Source organism: Haemaphysalis longicornis, unplaced genomic scaffold (assembly GCF_048455015.1).
Source record: "Haemaphysalis longicornis isolate Haplotype H1 unplaced genomic scaffold, Haemaphysalis longicornis Haplotype H1 scaffold_2, whole genome shotgun sequence".
NCBI lineage: Eukaryota > Metazoa > Arthropoda > Arachnida > Ixodida > Ixodidae > Haemaphysalis > Haemaphysalis longicornis.
In genome coordinates, this window is record NW_027526295.1 from 32338837 (window position 1) to 32366395 (window position 27559).

Consider the following 27559-nt stretch of genomic DNA (forward strand, 5'->3'; position numbering starts at 1 on the left):
TAAGCGTGTGACAGCGCTACCTGGATTTTCCTCCAACAGCGTCATGCTGGAATGGGCATAGTCACCACAGTTTCCTATTCTACCCACTGTAATTTCACGGCGTCAGCAACCGCCTTTTACACGCTGTTGCGTAACATTACGTGACTGGCTTAGGTTGCCAATGAGTGACGTAATCTACCCCGCCAGCTGTTGAAATTACGTCACCCCTTCTCAGCCACCCGCCGGGGTCGATCAATGGCTAAGGGATTGCTCTGCTGAGCATGAAGTCGCGGGTTAGATTCCCGGCCACGGCAGCCGCTTTCTGATGGAGGCGAAAAGCAAAAACGCCCCTGTGTAAGAGATTTCGGCGCACTGTAAACATCCCCCAGGTGGTCAAAATTGATCCGGAGCCCTCCTCTTCCACGCATCTCATGGGCCTGCGTTGAGTCCGCGCGGTAAACCCTACAATCAATCATTAAAACCTTCTCAGCCAATCGCAGAGAGTGCGTGACATAGAAACGACAGGCGTACATTGTCATGTTTCACTGCATATAGCCTAGTTTTTCACTCCCGGCCACGAATCATGCGCTTTAAGCAAAGATAAATACGGCAAAATTTAGAACTGGTGCCCGTGAACATCACGAAACGTCAGAATGACGAAAGCACATAGAACCGCTTTGTCGACCGGAAGCACGTGACCAAAATTGAAAGCCACCCAGAAAGAAGTTTCGGGAAATTCACAGTTCACTGTGAATTTTTGCGGTCGAGCATAGGGCCCCTGCTATAAAATAGGATAAAAAATGAGCGCCAGGCTCTCTAAAACCCAGGCAACCGAGCCTTCCGCGTCCCTCACGGCGACACAAGACCCTGCGCCGCATTCCTGGATAAGTAGAAGTCCTGAAATTTACTTGCGCAAAACTTACGTTTGTACCGGAAACAAAATAAAGTGCGTACAAGTAAAAAATAATATCCAGTATAGGGTTTCTAACTGCAGAAACTTTACAATGAATTTTTGAAAGCATTCGCGGCCATGTCTCCGTCGAAAACTGTTCGGCTAGAGGTGAATGACATAGCGCGGCCATTTTACAAAGCCTAGAAACAGATCAGGAGGTGATTTTAGAAAACAGTCAAGCAAGAATATACGGCACCACCCTACAGAGAAGCGGCAGAGACGTTACCACAATTGCCAAAACACAGGATACATTTAAATGTTTCACCCACATCTTAAAAGACGGGTACAGGGGAAGAGCCGGAATAAAAGATGGAACTACGAAGCGTATGTAGGCACTGATCATGATGATGATGTCGGTAGGCTGGGTACCACAAACTTACTCTCACTAACGACAGCCAAAAAGGCGCCATTATTGCGACAGTATATATGGCAGGCCCACCTCTCAATTTTCATGCTCACCGCCAGGTCATATATTTTGTCTTACAATACCTTGAAGTATGTTAGAGACGCACACAGGATGCCACTAAGAAAAAAGTTGGGACTGGGCATACAATGCAATGCAGTGAAAACTAGTTATTTCGACCCCCGTAATATCGGAAAATTGGTTAATTCGACCTGGACCCGTGGTTCCTACAATTACATACAAGAGTCTATAGAGCAGAACTTAATTCGGCAAAAGTTTAGCGCGCATCGCTGAATTCAAGTTAGCATCGCAGAGTACCAGCTCGCCGAGTCGATGCCCAAAGAACAAAAAAAAGTGATGACACTGCTAATAGCAACGGTACTGTACATCTGAGAAAAAGAAATGCCGCATAGGCCAACCGCATGGTCATTGACATAATCTGAAACGGGTACACGTGTAGGCTAGGTGGCGCAAGCTGCCGCCCGATGCAAACGGTTAAGCAAGTAACACCCGACAGACAGACAGACAGACAGACAGACAGACAGACAGACAGACAGACAGACAGACAGACAGAGAACTTTACGTAGGTCCAAAAAATCCATGGCAGTCTTGGTTACTGCGTCATGCGGACGCGGGCCGCACTTGCGCAGTGGGCGGACGTCCTTGTTCCTCCGCTCTGTCGCAAGCAATGTGGACAGCCCGGAGTTGAGCCACGTACTGTTCATTTTGTAGTGCTTCTTCCCAATCTTCTTCTGTTTTAAAGTCCCCGCGGAGTAACGCAGGGCATCGCCATGGCATGTGGTTTAAGGAGCGCGGTGTGCTACTACAGCTTATGCAGTGTGGTTGGATGTCGTTTGCGAAGTGGCTAAATACACTTCTCGATGGGAATGTACCCATTTGGAGCATGCTAAAGACAGTGGATTGTGATCGCCGAAGCTTAGCGTACGGAGCTGGGTATTTCTTTCTCTCTAGCTTGTAGTGTGCCGTGATCTCATTGAACGTTTGTAGTGGATTACCATCCCAACATCTATCTACAAGGAAAGCGAGGTTGGTGGCGGCTGGAGTGGTGGATGCCTGTGTGCTTTGTAGCCTTTGCCGCCTATGTGCAGTCGTGTCGCAGATGCCCCTATGTTCAGCAAGTGTCGGTTTGGTGTTCCTGGCGCGCCTTGCCAGGCGGCCTACTGAGCATCTGTTACTATTACATCTATTGTCGCTGCTCAAATGTGGTCGAAAAAAACAACGATAACAAACTTATTTGCGAAATTAAGGGGGATGCCGGGCTGAAGAAAATTACTGTTTTTTTATTGGATATTTCGACAATATTACAATTCGACAAATTTCGTGATCCCATGTGTGCCGAATACTCAAATTGTACTGTATATATGCCGTATCCCCATAGAGAAATCATCAGGACTCCATGACGGATATGTCACCGATCCAGCAGCTCTCCATGAAAGCCCGCTCAGTACCGAAAAATATGTACCCAAGCCTATAAAGGTACACAAGAAACTAGCGTCAAATTCTGTGAAGGAAATCTCGAAAACTATGAAAACAGTTTACTCCAACTCCTGGACGTTCTAAAGCAGGACGGCACAATGGAGTGGACTACTTTGGCAACCACGGTTACTTCATGAGCCTCCTAGACACAGGAACGGAAAATCAGAGCTCCTCTTGGCGATCCGCCAAGGAGAACAACAAAATTAATGCTTAAACGTTGTTGCACATTTTCAAAAGGCTATTAGCCTCTTGCGTACAGGCATAGTGCTTGAGGAAAATTCGTAAATCCACAATGATGAAAGCTCACATCATATAAACACCTGGAAGAGGTGTCTCGAAAAGAACGACGCAGCGGACGAAGATTCGCGCGAACTCGCACACCATGCTCCCTTTCACAACGACTGCGACATTTCCATCTCGAAAAATATTCAGAACGTCTGCTCATCCTGCGCCTACGAACACCATCTCACTTCGGGCTACACGGGGATCTCCACGCTGAAGAATCGAAAAGTCTGCACAGGATACAAATGAACGCATATATACTCAACTCTGCATGGGCGAAGATTCTAAATATTAACTTGGCGACGTTAACCTTAAACTTTACTAAATACAAAAAAACACTCTCTATTTGCGCAATCTGGTCATACAGAAGGGTATATCCGGGGGTGAACAACTCAATCATTGCATAATACACTTATATCGACACATACGAGGATGTCGTGGCTAGCTTCACCGCGATCCTGTCGAGTTGGAAGTGAAGCATGGCAGCTATCCTTGCGCTTGTCTATGTCGTTTCTTCTTTCTCCTCGTTTGTTTTGCGCAATCGTTGTCACTTCAAAATTAGCGTGAGCTGATGCTGGGGCCTGAAGTTTTGTTTGGTCCTTGGGTTCTACTTTTTCTTTACACCCCTTTCCAACACTTCCAATAAATCTTCTTAACCGAGGTATGTCTAAGCATGTCGGTTATATAAAAACGAAAACGTTCAGCCAGGCCATAACCCTAGCGAATAAACACTTTGAAACACTAACAATGTCACTTCCTTGCCAAACTGGCCAACACACCTCAGCTGCCGTATCCAACGCCCGCATCTTTATCCGCAAACATGTGAACGGGCTGGGCCCTCTCTGCACAGTAGTGATTAAAAAAACCCCGGCTGCTCCTTAAGCTCTCGTCGCTGTTCTTAAAAGCGTAAATGGTAAATCCCGGAACTGCAATCCAGAACGCTCCCTCCACGCCTAAGTAACGCTATCGCGTGATACAGCTTAAGTTGTAAACGTTGATGTTACCTGCAACTTTTTGTTGACCATCTTTTTGAGAATACAGTTTCTTCTCATGGTGCCAGGTCTACTTCAAAGCTATTTCTTTGGCATTTCCTCCCAATAACTTGTCTCCGCTGCGCTTTCTTGGTGCGTGTTGTCCTTGTCCTATAGCTTCTTTGATTCCTTTAATAAAGTGAAGCTGTCTTGGTCTCAAGGAAGACGGTATAGTAACTCCAAACGCACTATGGGAAAACAAACTTTAGACAATGGAAGGGCACATCATGATTATGATGCTGATGAAACAATAAACCGTTCCCGTGGTTGGAAACGAACCTAGGTTCCTCGCATTATGGAGTTTATCTGACTGTCATTCCGACTCGGGGGATCATGGGGGAGGGGCTCCCACTTTTCTCGTGAGGAATTTGTTTGCTGCCTTGTAGGTTTGTACTTTTACTCGCAGGCTGCTCGCATTTGACCGTTGACGCTTTGACCAAGTACTAAGACGGTTTATAGTTTGACCGGGAATGCTTTGACTTTATTGCAGCGGCTTTCTTTGGCACTTCGCCATTTCATTTTCGCAAGCACCATTTCTTAACGGAATGGTGTAGCTCACAAAAAGCGTTTTTTTTTAATTCCGGTAATGTCCCTACATCAACCTCCGGCTGTTCTTTTTCGCCTTTGGGTTCATCCGATAGCTTTCCAACAGTTATTCTCATGTGGCACTTCTCCTTCTGCACCCACGCAAGGTACGACTCAAGCACACACATTTTCAACATCAAGTCTACACCGTCCGCCTGATCGACTGACTGAAAAATTGTTTTCTGGCGTCAATACCGGAGAGTGCAGTTTACGCAATACACGCCCGACTTCGAAATCGGAGGCGTGTTGTTGCTAGGGGGCAGCTGTAAAAATTTAAGGTATCCCACGGCCTTTTACAAAGCTAAGCTACGTCTACGTGCTTCCGCATTCTTCCGCGATGGCTATACTAGCAAGTTGGTATGCGCCGACGAATAATAATAATAATAATAATAATAATAATAATAATAATAATAATAATAATAATAATAATAATAATAATAATAATATTCAATCAATCAATCAATCAATCATGTTTATTTGCGTGCCCAGGAACAGCCAGAGGCCTGAGTGCTGGCGCACGGGTAGTTACATGAAAACAAAATACAAGAAACATATAGCAAGAAACAAGCAAGCGACAAGACACACACAAATTGAAGTAGTGAAAATGACAGAAATAAAGCACAGGCGGAGCCTGGGTACAGGTAAAAAATAAAAAGAAGATGCCTATGTTGCTCTGCCTGTCGTAAAGGCCACACGACAGGCCGAGCAACAAAGTTTGACAGTAATACAACGAAAACAACGGCAAGAGTGTAGAGACAAATGATAAGATGAACAAATGACAGTAAAGTTTCAGAGAAACCAAATTCCAGAAAAAAAAAGAACGGCAGACATATCATAGGTGTTAACATACTGTATTCAACAGCGCTGTACGGTAAATTGTAAACGATTTCGCAAAGATGTAATAATCAGTCAATAAATCAATCAATCAATGTTTATTATAGTACCCAGGAACAGCGGAGGCCTTCGTGCTGGAGCACTCAGAGGGGAAAATGCAGCACTGTAGTACATCAACAATTTGCTAATAAACACTCAGTGAGCAAAAAAAAGAAAGAAAGACCTACAAAAAACGGCAAAGAACATTTGAAATAAAATAGTGCAATATAATATTAATAATAATAATCCATCAATCAATCAATCAATCAATGTTTATTAGAGTGCCCAGGAACAGCCGAGGCCTTGGTTCTGGCGCACTGAGGAAGACAAAATGCGGCACTAATATACAGCAGAAACTCACAATATAAACAGTCAACAAGAAGAACGAGCGAAGAAAAAAAAAAGAGAGCAGTAAAACCCTAAGGATAATAAAAAGGTATTCCAAACACAATTAGACGATTAAGAAACTCTAATGGTGGATCAATGGCAAAAGTATATGGAACAATGGTCACAGCAGTTGGGTGAAGTAAGCAGACATAAAAACATATTCGCAGATATAGGCGAAAACACAAAGCTTCAATTATACATGAATGTATGAAACAAAAAACAGGAACTGATTTATGAAAAACAGCAACAGAAGATGGAAAGTACCAGACACATCACAATAAATCGGGTGCGATGGAAAGCAAGTAGCATACCGTAATATATGACAAGTCGATGAAGCAGTTGCAGCCACAAAGTCACGAATATATTGGACTTCCAAACCAGAAACAAGAACTATGAAGACATTTCATACATAAAAACCATATAAAAAACTAAAAAAAGTGCGGAAAAGAACAGTAATTATTGTATCACAGCTAACAACCCAGTCAAAAACTCCCGAAGGGGACGTTGAAATATATCAAGTTTCCCAGAGTGACAGTTATAGAGACGCTGCACTCTTTGGAGGGGGGAATGGGTGTTGAGTGCTGTAGCATTATGGAAAGGGGGGGTAAACCTTGTTGTTTTTTGCGAAACACGAAGGCTGACTTTTGCAAGTAGTTCCTGGCATGTGATAATACCATGAAGCAGTTTATATAGAAAAAGAAGATCTAGGCGGGTTCGCCGACAACTCAGAGAGACAGGCAATGGGAATCTGGATACTGCTAAGGCAGTCTCGGGAGGCCCAGAGGAAAAACGATGCCTGTATATTGATAGAAATTTGTTCTGAACACGCTCTATACGTTTGCTGTTAGAATGACAGGTTCCATTCCATACGACAGAGGCATTGTCTAGTTGAGGAATACAAAGTGTTTTGAATAGTTTCAGGAATGAATTAGGGGACCGAAAGTCCCGTGAAAATCTGCATACAGCACCAAGAGAGCGAAGAGCCCGCCGAGTAAGTTGATCGACATGGGGCGAGAAAGTTAAGGCGCTGTCAAAGAGCACTCCAAGGTCTCTGATACCATCAACTCTAGACAGGGGGCCGCCGTCAATGGTCTAAGGAAAGTAAAGGATGTTTGTTTTTCGGCTATAAGAGATGACCTTTGTTTTCTTTGGATTAAGAGTTAATCTATTCTTTGAACACCATTTAGAGAACAAGGACACATCTTTATTTAGGGACACACAGTCCTCAGCAGACTTAATACGTTTGAATATTTTGATGTCATCAGCATAGATTAGGAACGAAGACTTCTTGATTGCAGCTGACACATCGTTTATAAAAATAGAAAACAACAGAGGGCCCAACACTGAGCCTTGGGGCACACCACTTGTTGTCCTGTACATAGCGGACTTCCTGCCGTTAACACTCACATAACAAAACCGATTGTGTAGATAACTCCATAACAATGCCACGAGTGGTGCATCAACGCCAGACAGTAAAAGCTTATTAAGTAACAACGAGTGGCAGACAACATCGAATGCCTTGCTCAGGTCACAGTATACAACGTCCAACTGGCCCCTCTCTGAAACTGCTGCGGAGGCCTGCTCCATGAAGCAGGCGAGGTTTGTTGTTGTCGACTTTCCCGATATAAAACCATGCTGGTTAGGTATAAGCACGTTTTGTACAGAACTTGATAAGACTTTGTGAAGCGCTGCCTCAAACAGCTTGGAGCAGGCACAAAGGAGAGAAACAGTCCTATAATTTGTTGCGTCAGACGTCGGGCCTGTCTTTAAAATTGGACACACTCGAGAGATTTTCCACGTGCGGGGGAAGACGTTTGTTTTTAGACAATTATTGAATATAGAAGTTAGAACAGGTACAAAAATACTGCCATAGGTTTTAACAATGGCTGGAGGGATTCCGTCAGGGCCACAGGACAAAGATGGTTTCATGCGCTTTAGGCTCTCAAGAACCAGCTTTTCGTCTAATAGTATAAGGCTAGGGCCTTGTACATGGTTTAACAAAAGGTTCATTACTGTCTCATCGCGCTGGCCATATGTAGCGCTAAATTGCTGCGCAAAATAGTTGGCGACGTCATGAACCAGTTCCCCAGAGGGATTAACCAGGCTGATGCGATCACAAGAGTTGTTTTGACGAGACCGGATATACTTCCAAAATTTTGCAGGCTGGGAATTCATGCTGCTCTCCACGAAATCTAGATAGGAGCGGTTGTCACCCTCATATAGACTTTTACATATTTTTCGGTTAGACCGAAATTCCTCCTTCCATTTAGCAAGTCCAGTGCTCTTTGACTTTCTGTGGGCGCGGTCCTTTAATTTAAGCGCGGTACGAAGTTCTGCAGAGAACCAATAGGGGTACTTTGAGCGGCTGGTCTTGAACTTGGGGATAAACGTGTCCATACCGCTTTTGACAACCTCAGTGAACCGCTCGACCTGCGCATCACAATCAGGAAGATCTTGAATTTCAGACCAATCAAATGTACAAAAGAAGTCATACAAGCCAATGTAGTCCCCACGAGCATAACAGTAGCAAGATAATTCGTTATTCTTCGACGAGACAGTACGGCGTTGAAAAGAGATTGGAAAAGAAACTAAAAACGGAGGATGAAACTTGTCGGGTTTAACAAGAGAAATACCAGACCTCGATACTCGTGCATTCTGAATGTTTGAAAAGCAGAGGTCTAAGATGTTGTCGGAGCTATTTTTGATATTATTAAGTTGCATCATGGATGTAAAGGCTACGAAATCTAATAGCATGCTGGATTTCTGTTGCACGTAATAGTTGTAGTGTTGAAGAGTAAGGCTATCCCATTGCACACCAGGTGTATTGAAATCACCCAGGATAACATGCTGATGGTTTTGGTGAGATGCGAATACTTGTTCTAAAGATGTAAGAACATGATTGAACGATGAAGGAGCAATATCTGGAGGAATATAGAATGCCCCCAGTAAAAGCATCTCACCTTCATTTAGTCGTATATCTAGCCAGACAGACTCGTGGTCGCCCTCCAGTTCATGACGCCGCACACATTGAAAAGTACTGTCAACCGCAACTAACACCCCCCCTCCCTTTTGCTTAACCCCACCAAAATCTCTATCTTTACGAAAGACTTGGTAGTTTGGTGGAAAATAATCCGAAGAGCTAATATTACCGCAGAGCCAGGTTTCGGAAATAACAATCACCTGAATACTTGAAGAAACTAAATTTGAGAAAAATTCAGACGCTTTGGTGCGAAGACCACGAGCATTCTGATAATAGACGTCTATTCCATTTATCCCTTTTGTCATCTTACGAGACATCGGTAGTAAGTATCATCTCCGGAAGCAGCTTTCCTCGGAAAGACAATCCTTAGGCCACAAGGAGGGATCTGCCAGACGCTGAGACGAGTCCTCGTTTACAGTCACGCAGAAGGAAGAATAGGAGTCGTAATTTGTTTTCAGCCGCTGGCACGATAAAGGTGTGACGTCCACGGACGATAAGTGCGCGGTCAGTTGCGCAGAGGTGGTTCAGGGAGATAGCTTCGAAACGAAGATGCGCCACGGGTGCTTCGGTCGCTGCAGAACGGAGATTAGAGTTGTGTCTGCTGCGCCTACACACGCCGCACTCACGTTCTTTTTGTTGGACTTCACCGAATCGGTGCGAGGAGTCGCACCGGATGGGGGACCTAGTAGGGAAGAAGGCGAAGAAGTTGTCGACCCTGGCATCAGCTGGTCGGGCGCAGGGTCCGCCACCGTCTCGTTCGTATTCGCCACAGCACCGGCAAACGTTGAAGAGGGCTCACGCCGTAGAGAAGCTGCCGCCGCCGTCCCATTGAGCATGGGCGTCGAAGGGGGGGAAGGCACAGGAAGAAAAGAACTGGCACGTCGCGACAGCTCTCCGCGCAGGCTGCGAACCTCGCGCGCAACGAAGCGTTTACGTCTGCCTGCTGGGCGAAAGCACGGGCTTTGTCCCTGCACAGGCGCTCGTTCCGCTCTGGCAGCTTCGCCACCTCGTCCGTCAGGAAAGAGATCCCCTTGAGGGCGTTGAGAAGCATGCGTTGCAGACCGGCAGAGTCTTCAAGGTCACCCAAACAGGGGGTGCTTTTCTGTGTAAGGAGTGGTTGCGACGAGGGAGGAAATCGTTGGCTCTCTTCGCCGGAGTCGATGCTAGGCCTACCCGCGGCATCCAACGCCGAACACGAACACAGACCACACTGGAAAAGTTGCTCACCGGTCAACAAAGATTGTAGCTCTTCATCCGGTAGCTGAATACACTTGATGTGAGCACGTTTTTGGCATGATGCACATCGAAAAAACTTCTGCTTTCCGTAAAAAACAGAGCAGCACAGTACACAGACGTCCGTGCTAGGCGCCATATTGCGGCGAATAATAATATTAATAATAATAATCAATCAATCAATCAATCAATCAATCAAGCAACCTTTATTTTCGGTGCCCAGGAACAACCCTAGGGTCTTGGTACTAGTTCACCATATACAAAACATACATAAAAACAAACTAAAATCAAGACAACACAACACCCAAAACCATATGCATGAAAGAAACAATAAAGTAAAGATAGTTACAATAATCTCAGAAAGCAAAACAGCAAAAAAAAAAAGAAAAGAAAAGAAACAGGAGACCTAGCGTTGCAAGCCATGACACTCGGACAGCGAAATGTTCAAGGCACGTGAAAAACAGGAAGTACTCACTGAACATGACAGAGATAAGTTATACGCATAAAACGAAGGTTTCATAACAAAATGTTCGGAAGTTTCAACTTTGAAAGAAGCTCAGCATTACAAGCACTGGCACTCAAACCTACAGAAATTCAAGCAACACAAAACCAGGAAATGTAAAAACCAAACAAACAAGAACATGATTTGCCTGAAATAAATACGGCACATAAATTTGCAATGACATAAAGGCACTTAAGCTACAACAGTTTTCAAGTCGTTTGAGAACAAAGAAAAAGAGCTCTGGAAAATATCAAGACGATCAGAATATTCATTATAAGCACATTGTATTCTGCAGATGGACGAGCGTCTTCTACTTAAAGCATCTGTTCTAAAAGTTCGAAATGTTCGGAAAAGTTTGTTCGGCAAGTTGACATTGATAAGTGTAACCAAGTCGTCACACAAAATATCCCCGTGAAGAAGTCTATAAAGAAAGATAATATCAGCTCGCATTCGTCGACACCGAAGGGAAGGAAGACTTTTCAGAAAAGGCACGCTGCCGTTAGCGTCGTCTTGTACATGACGGAAACGGTGCCTAAAGATAGAAAGGAACTTATTTTGAACTCTTTCGATACGGTCACTATTGGACCTGCAAGTTCCATTCCAAACAACAGAGCCGTATTCGAGAAGAGGTAAGCACAGAGCCGAATACAACTTGAAGAAAGGAAGATGACCTTTAAACTCTCTAGAATATCTGCAAACAGCACCCAGACATCGAAGAGAGCGACGGGTAATTTGTGTAACGTGGGGAGAGAAAGTCAGAGAAGAATCAAATAGTACTCCCAAGTCTCGAATTTCAGTCACCCTCGGCAATGCAGTGCTTGCAATTTTATAAGAGTATTGCAGCTGTTGAGTTTTTCTACTATAGGAGACAACTTTCGTTTTTGAGGGGTTCAAAATTAGGTCGTTTTTGGTGCACCAACGATGGAATGACGCAATATCATCCTGAAGATAATTACAGTCATGAATATTACGCACTTCTCTAAAGATTTTTATATCATCAGCATACAACAAAAAAGAATTGTGAATTACAGAAGCAACATCGTTAATGCAAATGGAGAAAAGAAGGGGACCCAGAACAGATCCCTGGGGTACACCACTGGTTGCTTTGTACCTAAATGAAGTTTGACCGTTAACACTTACATAGCAATATCGCTGCTGGAGATTGCAACGTATAAGACCCACCAAAGAAGCGTGGACATCTAACAGAATGAGCTTGGCAAGCAATACCGAGTAGTTGACTACATCAAAGGCCTTGCTCATGTCACAGTAGACCACATCAAGCTGGCTTCTACCAACGATTGCTGGGACGGCCTGCTCCATGAAGCACGCGAGGTTTGTGGAAGTTGAACGACCACGCATAAAGCCATGCTGATTAGGAATGAGGACGTGTTTAAGTGAGAAAGACAAGACCATATGAAGAGATAACTCGAATATTTTAGAGGCAGAACAAAGGAGCGAGACTGGCCTATAGTTTATGGCGTCAGTTTTTGGGCCTGACTTAAATACAGGGAATACGCGAGAGATTTTCCATGAGCGAGGGAACGTGCCAGACCGCAGACAGTTATTAAACATTGAAGTCAACACAGGAATGAATATGTTTGCATATGTTTTTAGAATGGCGGCAGGAATACCATCTGGTCCACAAGAAAGCGAGGGCTTTAGCCGCTTGATACTGGTCCGCACGATGTTCTCATCCAGTTGGAAACAACCAGAGTTACCACCCTGGTGACAAGGCGCGCTACTGTTATCACTGCCACCGCTAATTCCAAAAAAAAGAAGAAAACTGACGAGCAAAGCAGTCGGCCACCTCCGCAACCTCATTGCCGTTGGAGTCTAGTAAACGAATAGATTCTTTAGTTTTACTAGATCTTGAATGAATGTACTTCCAGAAGGCTCCCGGTTGATGGGTTGCTTTAGCTTCTACTGACGCCAGGTACGAAGCATGATCACGCTTGTGCAATATTTTGCATAAGGCACGTAGGCGCCGAAACTCCTGAGCGAACGGGTTCGCACCAGAGCGCTTCATCTTTCTGTGCGCACGTTCTTTGAGTTTAAGGGCATCCCGCAATTCAGAAGAAAACCAGTGTGGGAATTTGGACTTCTTTGGTAAATATTGCGGGATGTATTTCTTCATACCCAAAAGTACAATCTCAGTAAAACGGTCAACTTGTTCATTGACATCAGTTTCGTCAATGACTGTCGACCAAGGGGCAGCAGAAAAGTAATCATACAGCCCAACGTAATCTCCCCGGGCGAAAGCGTAGCGAGGTTGTGTGTTGCAGGAACTTACGGAATGGTGGAGCATTGTGGGAAGGGAACAGGAAATAGAAAGAGGAGGATGAAATCTGTCAGGTCTAACTAAAGGACAAGCAGAGTGTGACACACTAACATCATCAAAATTCGAAAAACACAGGTCCAAAATGTTTCCACTGCAGTTTTCTATGTGAATATGCTGTGCCATGGAAGTGAAAGACGAAAAATCTAGTAATCTGTTATAATCAATCAATCAATCAATCAATCAAACAATCAATCAATCAATCATTTATTTAACGTGCCCAGGAACAACCGAGAGGTCTTGATGCTGGCGCACAAAAAAAAGAAACAAAAAAACTAAGAATAACACAATAGAACAAGGTGACTGTTCAGAAGAAAACTATCAGAGATACAATGCGCACAGAAATATTAGGATGACAGGACAAAAGTAGATTAACACAGTATGAGAAATAGCTAATGATAATGACGAAAAGTCAGATAATATACATACATACATACATAGATACATACAACAATGCGCCAGATAAACTAAAAGAGAAGGATAGAGCAAATTGCACATGTGCTGTTATCTTATAACGGTAGAAACCTTGGAGGAAAACGATGACTGTGACCCATCAAAAACATCAAGGTCAAGAAAAAAAAAATTATAAAGACTTTGTATCCTGTTGAGGGTTGAGTGCTGAGAGAGGCGGGTAGTTACAAGAAACGGCCTGCTCTCTCTTGTTTTCTTCCGCGGAATCCGAAAATTAATACTATTGAGCAGTATAGGACAGGATATAGTACCGTGAACGAGCTTGAAAAGAAAGAAGAGATCGGCGCGATTTCGCCGGCAGCGAAGTGAAGGCAGTGACAATAGTTGAACGGTGTTAGAACACGAGCCAGAGTCATTTTTAGCGAAGCGATGGTTGTAAACGCTTAGAACTTTTTTCTGGACACGCTCAACTACGTTACTTAAGGAATTAGAGATGCCATTCCAGATCACAGATGCATACTCAAGTTGAGGAAGACATATTGCGGTGTACAATTTGCGGAGTGGCATAGGAGAATTGAATTCTCTCGATATTCTACAAACACAGCCGAGAGAACGAAGACCCCGCATAGCAACACGCTTAGTATGAGCTGAAAAATGCAAGGTGCTATCAAAGAGAACGCCGAGATCATTGATCTCACAAACCCTACATAAAGACACAGAATTGACAGAGTATAAAAAAGATACGCTAGATGATTTGCGAGTGAAACTCATGACTTTTGTCTTTGAAATATTGAGAGAAAGGTTATTGTTTTTACACCATTCTTAAAAAGAACACAAATCAGACTGCAACAAGCGACAGTCGTTAAATGAATGAATTTCCCTAAATATCTTTATATCATCTGCATACAAAAGGAAAGAAGAATTGCGAATGGCAGAAGAAACGTCGTTAACATACATTAAAAAGAGGAGTGGGCCTAATACCGAACCCTGAGGTACACCACTGGTCACTTTGTAAAAGGAGGACGTTTGGCCATTGACGGCAACATAACATGATCTGTCACGAAGGTAGCTATGCAATAGATTCACAACAGCGGTGTCAACATCAAAATGAGCAAGTTTAACCATAAGCATTGAGTGACTGACTACATCGAACGCTTTGCTGAGGTCACAGTAAATGGTGTCGACCTGTCCTCTCTGGAATACAGGTGTAGATATTTGCGTCATGAAACTGGCAAGATTATTGACGGTTAAGCGGCCAGGGACAAATTCATGTTGATTATTATTCAATGCGTTTTTCACATTAAAAGACAGTATGTGGTGAAGGGCCAGCTCAAAAATCTTTGACATGGTACAGAGAAGAGAAATCGGTCGATAATTCGAGACATCAGTTTTAGAGCCAGACTTAAATACTGGAAAAACACGAGCAATTTTCCACATGCTAGGAAATGTGGAAGTAATCAGACAGTTATTAAATATGCTAGTCAGTACTGGGACCAATATACTGCTATAAGCTTTTAGTATGGCTGAGGGGATACCATCTGGACCACATGATAAGGATGGTTTCAAGCGCTTAATGCATTTGCTGATGAGATTTTCATCTAGCGACAGAGCATTGGGTGTGTTGATTTCCAAGTGTTGTTCGATAGTAGTGCTAGAGTCAGAGGCTTTATAAACGGAAGAGAACTGCGTGGCAAAACAGTCAGCGACGGCTTGTAGTTCTGTTCCATTGGAGTCCAGTAGTATTAAAGGCTCTTCACTTTTGTTAGACCGTTTGCGTACATACTTCCAGAACTCAGCCGGCCTGTCAGAGGCGCTTTTTTCTAAGTGTGCAATATATGAACTGTGATCCCGTTTATATAGGCGTTTACAAAGAGTTCGAAAGCATCGGAAATCTTCCTTGCGCTCGAGAGATGGAGTGCTTTTAAGCTTTCTGTGTGCCCGATCTTTATGCTTTAGAGCACTTATAAGTTCAGACGAGAACCAGGGGGGATATTTATGGAGTTTAGGAGTATATTGTGGAATATATTTGCGCATACTGCTTAAGATAAGTTCTGTAAGCTGATCTACTTGGTCATCAACATTGGTTTTTTCAGTTACCATAGACCAGTCAATGGAGGATAAGTCATGGTGTAAGCCAACGTAGTCACCTTTTTTGAAAGCAAATCTGGGCGATTTGTTGATGTTATTTTGAAAGCTCTGTTTTTCCCCTGACAGAGAGAGTGTTAGTTTAAGTGGTGGGTGAAATTTATCGGGACGAACAAGAAAAACGTCAGAGAGTGACACTTCAATAGGCTGATTGTTCGAAATACACAGATCTAATATGTTACCGCAAGGATTGGCAATAGAATTATGTTGTTGAAGGGAATTAAAAGCAAGAAAATCTAATAGCAGGCCGCACTTATTATCTATGTATTGATGGTAATGAGAATATTTAAGTGTTCTCCAGTCGATACCAGGGGTATTAAAATCACCAATAACAACAATCCTGTGCTTCCTATGTGAAGCTATGATACTTTCAATGGAAGAGATGATGTCATTAAAAGAGATTGGGGTAATGCTAGGCGGCACACAGAAGGACCCAATCAACAATTTTTCGCAGCGATGAAGGCTAATTTCGTCCCATATTGATTCAGGAACAGTTTCAATGTCACTTCGGCGAACAGATCTCAGAGAATTATCTACAGCCATAAGTACGCCACCACCTTTTTGTTTGGTTGCACTGAAGTCACGATCACTGCGGAAAGTGTTGTAACTTGGTGGAAAATAGTCTGATGAGGGAATCTCATTGCACAGCCAAGTTTCGGTAATCACAATGACAGGAAACGAAGACGAAATAACACTAGCGAAAAATTCAGTTGGCTTAGTTCGTAGACCACGAGCGTTTTGGTAAAAGATGTCCAAATTACACACCTGCACTGTCAATTACAGACTCTGAAGGATGGAGCATATCATCATGTAGAATCACACGGAATGGCTTGAAAATGCAGCCACGCGGCCACATTGAGGGGTCGTTCAGACGCTTCATGTTTTCTTCGCCAACCATGACGTAGAATGAGGAGTACGACAAATATTTTGTTTTCAGCCGCCGTCAGGAAAGGCGACAAATATTTTGAGACTCGCTGTGCTTCTTGAGGTCAGCAGTGGCAGTGTCAGGGCTCAGCTTTGAAACAAATAGTGCCCTTTGACGCTGCGGCCGCTCAACCACCGACAATGCACACGACTCCATGGCTCCAAGGAATGCAGGCCTGTTTCCCTTCTTTGTATTCTTTTTACCCTTTGTGGCAATTGTTGTCAAAGGGGGTCGGGCAGGATCGTCAACGCGTTGCTCCGAAGGGGATTGACGAGTTGGCGGCGTAGGGCAAACAGGGCTGGTTTCGGTGTCTCGAGGCGTGTCGGAGGGCGAGGGGTTGTCGGAGGTTGAGGGGATCACGGAAGCTTGAAATGGAACAACCGTCGGATACTTCGCAGGCGCGGGGGTCACACGGCGGGCCAGCTCCTCACGTAAAAAACGAACCTCGGAGCGGAGGGAGGCGACGATTCGAGCCTGCTGTTCGGCTCCGCGGGCATGGTCCTTTCGGAGGCGCTCATTTTCTTCGCGCATTTGCGACACTTCGTCGCTCAAAAAAGAAATTCCCTCCAGCGCGTCGAGGAGAAGACGGCGGAGACCGGCAATCTCACCACAAAGGTTACCCGGAGGGGAGAGAGAGGAACCGGTCGGGGGAGCGGTGGGCTGCGGAGAACACGTTTCCGTCGGGGATGCCTCCATCTCGTCGCTAGGCTTAGCGCCCGACTTGGTCAAATCGCACAAATTGCAGCAAAATGGGCGCGATCCAGCCCTCAAAAGTTCCAGTTGGTCGTCCGGCCGGGTCACACACTTTGCGTGCACACGTTTTACACACATTTCGCAGCGATAGAACTGTTGTTTTCCGAAAAAGGGCACGAGCAGAGCAAGCATGCATCCCGGCTGGGCGCCATGCTGCGGGACTAATGATAATAATAATAATCAATCAATCAATCAATCAATCAACCTTTATTTTTGGTGCCCAGGAACAACCCTAGGGTCTTGGTACTGGTACACCATATACAAGCATTCATAAAAACAAACTAAAATCAAGACAACACAACACAGAAAACCATATATATGAAAGAAACAATAAGGTAAAAATAGTTACAGAGATCCCAGAATGCAAAACAGAACAGAATAATAATAATAATAATAATAATAATAATAATAATAATAATAATAATAATAATAATAATAATAATAATAATAATAATAATAATAATAATAATATAATATTAATAACAATAACAATATTAATAATAATAATTAGTTCAGCGGTACAGCACTCGCCTCGTATGCGGGAGGTACTGGGTTCGAATCCTGGTACCGCCGGGCACCCACCGGTTTCTTTAATGGGTACAGGCGTCCCTGGTCGAATGCGGACCCTTGAAAGGGGAATCTACGCCTGGACAGCTGCCTTTACCCTATCGAGGGGCCCCTGACCCTTGCCCATCTGGCGTGGCCACCGGCCATCATGCCGCGTTGCTCCATTGCCGGGGGTGAAAGAGTCTGGCGGCATGTCCTGCCACAGGCAGTTGCGAGTTGAGCGTCAATCGTAGCTGTAGAAGGCACCATGTCTATTCTTGTTCCTTGGTGGTGCTGGGCACATACCGGTAAAATAGGTACAAGCTACTCCCCGCCGTGCCGCTTGGCCCTAGTGTGGGACTACACCGCTTGGGAAGTTCCCCGGCTTGCACGGGAAATCGCCCCTATGGAAAGGGGCGGCTGCAAAAAACGCAGGAACGTTTGACCGACGGCGATGAACGAGTGATAAAACACTCGTATCGTGAGCGGGAGGTACCAGGTTGGAATTCCGGACCGCCGGATACCCACCGGTTTCTTCAAAAAGGGTACAAGCGTCCCCGTACCGTAGCTTGTCTCGGCGGTGGAACAAACGCTTGGAGCTTGACCACAAGCAACAATGGGAGGCCATGTGGTAGGTCCCTCGAACCCCTTCGGGCGTGGTCTGGGACCTCTGGGCACCCACGAGTTCAAATGGTGCAAGCGCCCCTGTCTCAGCAGGGGATGAAGGGCTTGGACACGCACTACCACTGCGGCAGACGTGGTAGGTTCCTCTGGAGCCGCTGGTCACCCACCAGAATAAAAATGGGGACAGGCGCCCCCCGTACTGGGGATTCAGTGTACTGGAAACCGTTCCATCACGTCGGTTTGTTTGAATGTGGGAGGTACTTCGGTACCGCTGGGCACCAACCAGTGAGAAATTGGTACAGGCACCCCCTGCACAGGGGATCACGTGCTTGGGAAGTTACCCGGCTTTGTCGAGAAGTGCCGCGGTGGAAGGGGTCGTACCTTTTAACCGCAGCGATGGCTGAGAGGTTCAGCACTCGCCTCGCCTCGTATGAAGAACAGCCCAGTTATGTAATTTTTTAAGAGCTCATCGAACTTGGAGGTCAGGATCAATACGTTTTTTTCCAGGGTGTATGTAATTCGCCAGAATACAGGGGTGTCCCTGACAAAAACGCCGCCTGGTATGTTTACTGCGCTCTGCCTATGGAGACGACGCAATGTCTAACCTTCTCGCGATGACTTATCTTTCCAGTTTGTTTGCTTTGTAATAATTTTTTGGGTTTATGTTTGCGGAGACGACACAAAGCAGCGACAATGGAACGCTAACTTGGAGCTTATAAAAATAGAGCACACTGCTATATCACACTAATTGCCTTTCCTTCAAGGCAGAGAAGAGCTGGAATTTTAGAATAATTGACTGCAATTTATTTTGAACGATGGAAATGTTGACACAAGAATCCCATAACGAATGCGACAGCTGCGCGGAAACTGAATTTAATGATGGGAAAGACGTTATGCGCCTTCATAATTTGCTTCTGTTTACGGTTCGCGAAGCCAGAATTCCTGGCCAATATACCGAATATCTTGTTTATTGGTTCTCAGCGAATTGCCACGGAAAAGTGCGCTGCAAGACGAAGAGTATTACGTGCCGCAAAGAGAAATTGGCACAGACGTGATGGGATGGGCTTTCACGATAGCAGCTGAGTCCTGCGGTGGCCTAGCGACAGTCCAGTTGAAAAATGTTGTGCTGGGTGAATACGTTTTTTTGACGAAAATTGATTACTCGCCAGGCTAAACCTGATTACACTGTTACCAATATTACTGTTCAACAAAGTTCAAAGCTGACATTCATCTAGGCCATGCAGCAAATGAAAATCAAAAGCATGGAAATATTGGCATGACGAAAATTCTCCTCTGGCCGGTCCTATGGCCTGTAGACAAAGAAAGTTTGCGGAAAGATGTTGGACAGGGAATTAATCACCAGTCAACTGACTACTACTATCTCTGATATTATGTCTCACTCGTTGCCATCGGTAGGTGCGGTTTCTACACTTTCGCAAGTCCAGTCAAATCGATTGTGTTTACCAGACACACACACGTACGACTCGGGATGGCTCCCTAGGCTGAAATTCGCCTTAACCCTCTTGAAAAGGCGCGCAAGAGCCATTGTATGTGGCAGCAGTCATTGCATAAATCAAACAAGTACCAGTAAGCGAAAACAGGCAATTAAAAAAAAGTATATGTGCTCTCCGCTTAAAGATCCCCATAGAAGTCGTGAACAAAAACAAAGTTAAGCTTTACTGGTCCATCGCTAACACTAATAGACTCAAAGCACAGTGTGTGTACTCATGACAACATTGAAAGGCATTCTACTGTAATTATCAGTAAAGGCTACAATAAAACTTACAGACGTCAATACACGAAATGTAAAATAAATACCCTTGTTTACGAATTTTTACGAACCCAGGACACTTACGATGCATGTGGCAAATGAAAAGGTCGCGCAGTTACGCTGAACTACTTTCATAAGGGAGAAGTGGCGTAGGGGAGAAGAGGCAACACACGCACTGGAGAACTTACATTCAATTGAATAAAACAATACAACGTTTGAACAATACATGCAACAACAATGCCTTATCTTCGAAAGCGTCGCACAACATCAAGAAAATTACTTGCGGCATGATGTTCAAGTAGTGTTGTCGGCACCATGTGTAAACCGATAAACCGTTCCAAATAGGGAGCTGCCATCTTGCGACCGCCGCGCCGCCCGTCAAGCTGCTCCGTGCTGCTTTTTGTGGCTGCTCCTTTCCCTGTAACCATATGCAAGGCAAATAAAGTTGATTGGATTAATTGATTGATTTTGCCGCCATGTTCTCTCGGCTGAAAGCCCGTCTGCATATGTGATGTGTATGGCACCAAGCTAATGTTTGCGCCGTCTTTGTGTTTTCTGGCTTCTGCTTTTGTGTGCTATAGCCATTGAAGTGGATAAACTGGTTTTGACGCTAACTGAAACATTCTAACTTGGCATAGCCAGGGTTCCTGGTATTGATCATGCTGGAAACGATCTTGCTGTGCCGCGAGCGGCCGTGGTTGAGCCGACCATCACCACTGAAGGTAAGTAGCCTCACAAATCTGCGTTTCTAGGCGCGACCTTTTTTTATTTGAAACATTCGTGCTACACGGACATCATGCCCGATCAGCGAATCCTTGACTTACCCAAAAACCGCTAACTGCATTGCGGCGCATTCAGATGTCTGAAGGAAACCTGAGCGTTGCATTTTTGGCTGGGGCGAGAAAGCATCGCCAAAACTCACGGAAGGAACCTTCTGCATTGATTTTTACCCAGCCGATAAAAAGCATCTGTGTTATTTAACACATACAATTGTCGTTTGCGATAGGGTTTCGTCCAGACTGCGATTTCGGCCACTGGTAGCATAGTTAAGCTGTAATCAAATAATTCATAGTGATAATTCATTACAATGACTCAGGGTAGCCCGCGAGCTCTAGCGCTTTGGTCCTGTGTGTAACAGTCAAGATAGACTGCTCATATCGTGAGTTGTGAGGTGGGCGTAACACGAGTTGCCAGGGTACGGGCTTCTTTTGGACCCCTGCCGTGCTTCCGTTTTCTTTAGAATGTTGATATCGTTTTGGGAGGTCGACAACGAGCGTTCGGTTACCGCGCGCGCCACGTAGCTTCCCGCACAGCGTTCGGCAGTCCACAGCTGTTTCTAACTCCGCAAGCTGAAGAGAGACAGAAACCGTAATTCACTCGTTGTTGTGGTTCTTCTCGCTGCAATGTAGGACTTTTGCAGGTGTTTGTCTTGATATTTAACGCGGTAAAACGCGATCCAAAGCACCGTGAGTGCTTTCAAGGTGACCGACAATACCATACAAGGTACTCCAGCCCTGAAGTATCTGTTGACATTCTGTAGCCATACATGAACCTTATCATGTTAAAGGAAAGGTCATAAGTTTTCCCACCCGACATCAAGTTTTAGCACACAGAAACAACCCGAAAGTCACTCTAGTAAATCATTCTCCAGATGTAAAAATATTCTCGCTAATAATCGAACCAAAAATAATTGCGGCGAAGGTAAACTGGGAAGAAAAGAATTCATTATAATTAATTGCTACACCCCTCCCAGAGACGATTTTGAAAACACGCTAAGCCAATTAGATCTCTTCTTTCAAGATTATTCTACAGACCACGGCGTACTACTGGGTGACTTCAATGGGAAACACAGAGTATGGGGAGGAGATATACCTGATACAAGGGGTGACGATGTCCTTGAACTTTCCTTTAGGCACGACCTTTCTTTTATAAATAGCCCTAACTCACCTCCGACATTTGAAAACAATATAGGTAGGAGTTGGATCGATGTAACCATTTTAGGGCAAGCGTTGTTACCAGAAGTTATTCACTGGGAAGTACTGGAAGATTACAACAGCAGTGACCAGAAATTTATTAGTTTACTTTTATACGATATCGTTAACAAATCCAAGTACCGTCTCACCATAAAGGGTGAGAAACATGTCCTAGAAGATTTAAAAAATGACACTTGGTTCGAAACCGCGAGAAACGGGATTAAAACAGCAGAAGAAATAAAAAATGCTGTAAACACATTGTATGATAAAATAGAAAAAAAAGGAAGTAAATATAGCAAAAAACTTAACCATCCCACAAGCAACCAAAATCGTGGTGGACAGTTGAACTTGAAATCGAGACAAAGCGAGTAAGAGCACTAAGAAGGAGGTATCAAAATTCGCGAGGAGAAATCAGGGAACAATTTAAGCGCGAGTACTACGATGAACACAATGCTTAAAGTGATAACTTAGCCACAGCAAAAAGAAAAGGTTGAGGACAACTTTGTTCACAACTTCATAAAAATCCATTCACATTACCGTATAAATTACACAGAGGAACAGTAAACCAACCAATCGTCTATTTCAAGTTTGGAAAAAGAAAGTGGAGGAAAAACAAAATCAACCGAAGAAACAGTTGATCATATATTAAGAGAGTTATACGAGGTCGACAAGGTTTGTGACGAAGACGAAATTCTTCTTGAAAGCGATAACGATGAAGCTGTTATTACTGAAAATGAAATTAACGCAGTCATTTCGGAATTACGCAGAAATTTAGCTCCTGGACCAGATGGCCTACGGGCCACATTTGTTCAATGTCTATATAATAACCAAAATTACTCTTTCTTGATCTTTACAATGCATGTATCAAAACCGGATACATTGCATCACGATGGAAGGAATAAAATGTAATCCTAATACCAAAATCAGGAGATAATCAAGGAGCCAACAAATATATACGCATAGCAGTCAACTCTATACTAGAAAAAATACTTGAAAAAATAATTAAAGACAGAATATATCACTTCTTAACTAAGAACACACTCCATAGTACAAAACAATTCGGATTTACCCATAACACGTCGGCAACCATGGCCTTAAACGACGTAAAAAAAGAAAATTGATCAAGCAAGATTAGATAAAACGTTATGTGTTGTCATTTCTTTAGACATAAAGAAAGCATTTAGCTGTATCAAATCATCCGCCATTGTAAACTTTCTAAAAAAATCAGGCTGTCGGAGACATCTGATTATTTCGACTCATAATATTTCAAAAATAGAAAAAGTATCTACAACATGCAGAAATTAAGAATTCAACTTTATCTTAAGTCAGGCTCTCCCCAGGAGTCACCTTTAAGTTCATTACTCTGGAATATAACAATTCTAAATCTCCTAAACAGCACATTTTTTAGCGATGTATATATCCAAGCTTTTCCCGACGACATAACCTTAGTGATGAGAGGCAATTCAAGAGATAATATCGAACAAAAGGCAACGAAATCGCTCAAAATTGCAGAAAACTGGGGAACAGACAAAGAACTTACATTTAACAAATAAAAATCAAAATTAACTGTAATAGGTGAAAAGTACATTAAAAGACCTCCAATTATCAAAATAGGAAACAAAAATCTAAAATTCTGTAAAGAAATTAAAATATTAGGCGTCTATATAGACAACAAGCTCAGCTTTATCCCTCATATTATTTATGTAAAGGAAAAAGTAAACCGAGTAATAAACAGCCTAGGCAAATTTACAGCATACAACTGGGGGCTTACCAGCAAACACCCACAACAAGTTTATATCAGAGCTATAGAAAGAATCATAGTTTATTCCGCTCCAAGTTGGTATAAGAAACAGGTACAAGTAAAAAAAAACTAAGAACTATTCAAAGAACAAGCCTCATTAAAGTTACAAAAGCATTTAAAACAGTATTCAATCCGGGATTAAACATCATAGCTAATGTTCCACCAATTCATCTGACGATCGAAAAAGAAATCGAAACATGTAGCGTACTTTTCGCCGGAAAAATGTTCACCTGGAAAAACCGCGCTTTCACGGAAGACCAAATAAGTAATAACGTAGATATATGGCAGCTGCATCCAGCAGATAAGATATCTTTTACCTATGTGACAACCAATTTCGCACACAGATTTTGTAGTATTTACAGACTGCTCGCAAGATAAAACCGACATAGGAGCAGGTTTTATAATTCTAGATAAATCCGGCAAAATAGTAGAAACCAAACAATACAAACTTCAGGAGTAGAGCAATCTCTGTGAGGCAGAAGGGATCACGATTTTAAGATCACTTGAATACCTCCAAACTAGCTTCAAAGAAGGTAACGTACAGTTGCATACTGATAGTCTATCAACCCTAAATGCAATAAGCAATCCAAATAATCGGAACCCAAATATATTTAGAATTCAAGAACTGCTAAACAAAATAGCAAAACAGGTCAAAATAACGTTAAGTTATATTAAAGGTCACAGTGGCAATGTCGGTAACGAAATAGGGGATGAAATGGCTAACAAAGGAGGAAAATATGGCCAAAAAATTGACTTGCCTATTTCACTACAGTTTATGAAAAAACAGCTCAATATTAACCTAAGAGAACATTGGAATGTTGAGTGGCAACAAGAAGGAAATGAAAGCTGCACATTCCGATAGATAAAGAATATTCACACAATTTCGGACCACTTTCCCACCAACTATTATACGTCACGGTTTATCACTGGGCACGGTAGATTGCCGTTTTATTTTCATAGGTTCGCCATTACAAATAATAACATATGTAAATGTAACCTACAAGCAGACAGTTTTGACCACTATTTACAGGACTGCCGAAAAACAAACAAAACACAGAGAACAACTTCTTCATATGCATAGAAATTATCTGGTAAGAAGGAAACCAGAGCTAATAAAACATACAAAAACATTACAAATTTTAGAAGAAATGACAATGCTAACTAACGCTAATATTGAGCAATGCTAACCCGTCAAATATTTTGTCCCAATCTCACACACACGCAGAAACAAAGTCAGCGGCAAATAACGCGATAAGAACTTCTAGATCTTTTGTGTTTATCATTTTTCTCTAGCGAGTCATTTTCTTCGTAATTATCTTATTTAATTACCTTTCTACATTTTTTTAAAACCCGAACATCCATTTTCAATGTATTTATTTAACCGTTATACCTCGGTAGAACGGGAAGGGTTTCAGTTCATGAGCCCATTTAATAAAGTGTGTAAATACTGTAGCTATCACACGTAGCATTTGTGAGCGGGCAGCTGTTTCGCTGTAGTTAAAAATCTATTGAGACTGGCCTGACATCTCAGTCACATGGCAATTAAGCTGGAATACATAAAAAACTAGGGACTTTGTTGACAGCCACACTGATTACAAATCAGGAGCTGCCACAGCATGATCTGCACGCTTAAGTTTCTGTAAGCGTAAAATGTTGTCGAAGAAATGAAAATGAAAAAATACTAAATCATATCCGCAACAAGCTAGAGAGGAAATGGTCTTTGACATTATAAACCAGGGATTTCGCCAGCTCGCTTGAAAGCTTTTTTATGTGCAGCTGCTTACTTATAATAAATTCTCTTCTGGGGAGCGTAGACACATTCGCCGTACCGACAACCAACCGCTTTTTGGCTCTCCGGTGGGATGAAGAAGACTGGCTAGACCTCCAGGATTTGTGTTCTGCACCTGAAGAACCACAACTGTAGAGTGATGCAGCGGGCCGCCAAAAGAGCTCCCTGCAGCATACACCTATGCCAGAACCCTATGATATCACACCGGCTGCTCGTGGTGAGAAAATCGCGCATCTTTTAGAAGAGGTCGCTAAACTCCTGCCGGCACCGAGAGTCACTATTACGCCGGAAAAAAAGAACAGACCAACGCCAACAACCTGTACGTAATATCCTCATACGATGCACCAGCCGCCGCCATATTTCGCGCCTCAAACGTCATCCGCGATTCTTGACATGTCGACCTCGTCGCTCTTGCGCTTTACAGCGAAGCGGTAAGCCTATCGTTGTTCGGAAAATTTCGTGTCGTAAACCAAAAATCCAGGCATGACCCAGCAGTTCTCGCCCAAGACGCCCAGCGCATGCGTCAGGCTAATCAGGCTTGCATCATAGAGCTGAGTATTCGTGTGAAGAAAACAATACAAAACAAACACCGAAACCGCATGATGGCTGATAAGGCGCCGGTAAAAAATGGGAATCCCCTCCCCCCATGTGTTCCTGGTAAAGATTATGTCAGGGGGATGAAACTCCGCCGTTTTTCTGTCCCGTGACTGCAGCGATGCTAACGTTTGGGGGCTGTACTACATACGAGCATAAATGAACGTTGTTGCTGCATTTTATATTTATTACCAGGTTACTTATTAATTACGGAGTTTTTAATATGCAAGTGCACTTAAAAGTTGCCGTTCTAGACTGCGAAAATACGAGCGCCACCCGGAGTGGAAAACCGGCACCGCGCCTTTCTGCTTTGCAGCGCAGAAAAGGGGCGTTTCTTGTCGTGCCCACAGGTATGCTACGATCCACAGTGTTCCGAGGGCCGTTTTTACCACCGTGAAGTTTGTTTCATCGAAACAGACGTATGAATGGATTCGCGCCGTCATCACAGATCCTGCTGTATTGAGTGGTGTCAAAATTCTTCATGCCAGGCGGCATGAAATTCTTTTGGATCCCGGCGGATGAAAGGTACGATCTGCATGCTGCTCGTTTTGCTTTTCTACGCTTGCACGAGATAGCAGTATGCGGTTACAGCACTAGATTTATAAGCTAAGTGAGCGCACACGTGCACTATTTATTTATTACATTCTGATTGTCTTCTTTTCCTCTTGAATTACGCATTAAATGCGTGGCAGAGTATCTGGCAATTAATCCAATGTCTACATTAGCTACACACGTTTGTTTATACATGCGTTATTGATTTAATGCGCTTCGATCCTGTGTTTTGTATTTTAGCGCAAGAGAATGCACGGTATGCAGCAAAATGTATATGAGGCAACATATACAATAACTAATGCAACAGTGTGAACTTATCTGCACTCTTTTTATTATCTTTTGATTGCCTGCATTTAGTATGTTTTCGAAGCATGCGTTGTTGTTGTTATTATCATTATTATTATTGTGGTTAATATAATTATTATCAGCATTATTGTTGTCGTTATTATCAGCCTATTTATGTCCACAGCTGGAGGAAGGCATCTCCCATATACTTTTGGCTCGAATGGTGGGTCCATAGGTTCATATCGGGTTGTTAGCGCAATGTTAACTAAGTAGTGACTACATTAATTATTTTATTGCGTTTCAATTGCGCGTTCTGCATTTTGTCTTCCCGTGAATCCACGGCTTATAGCA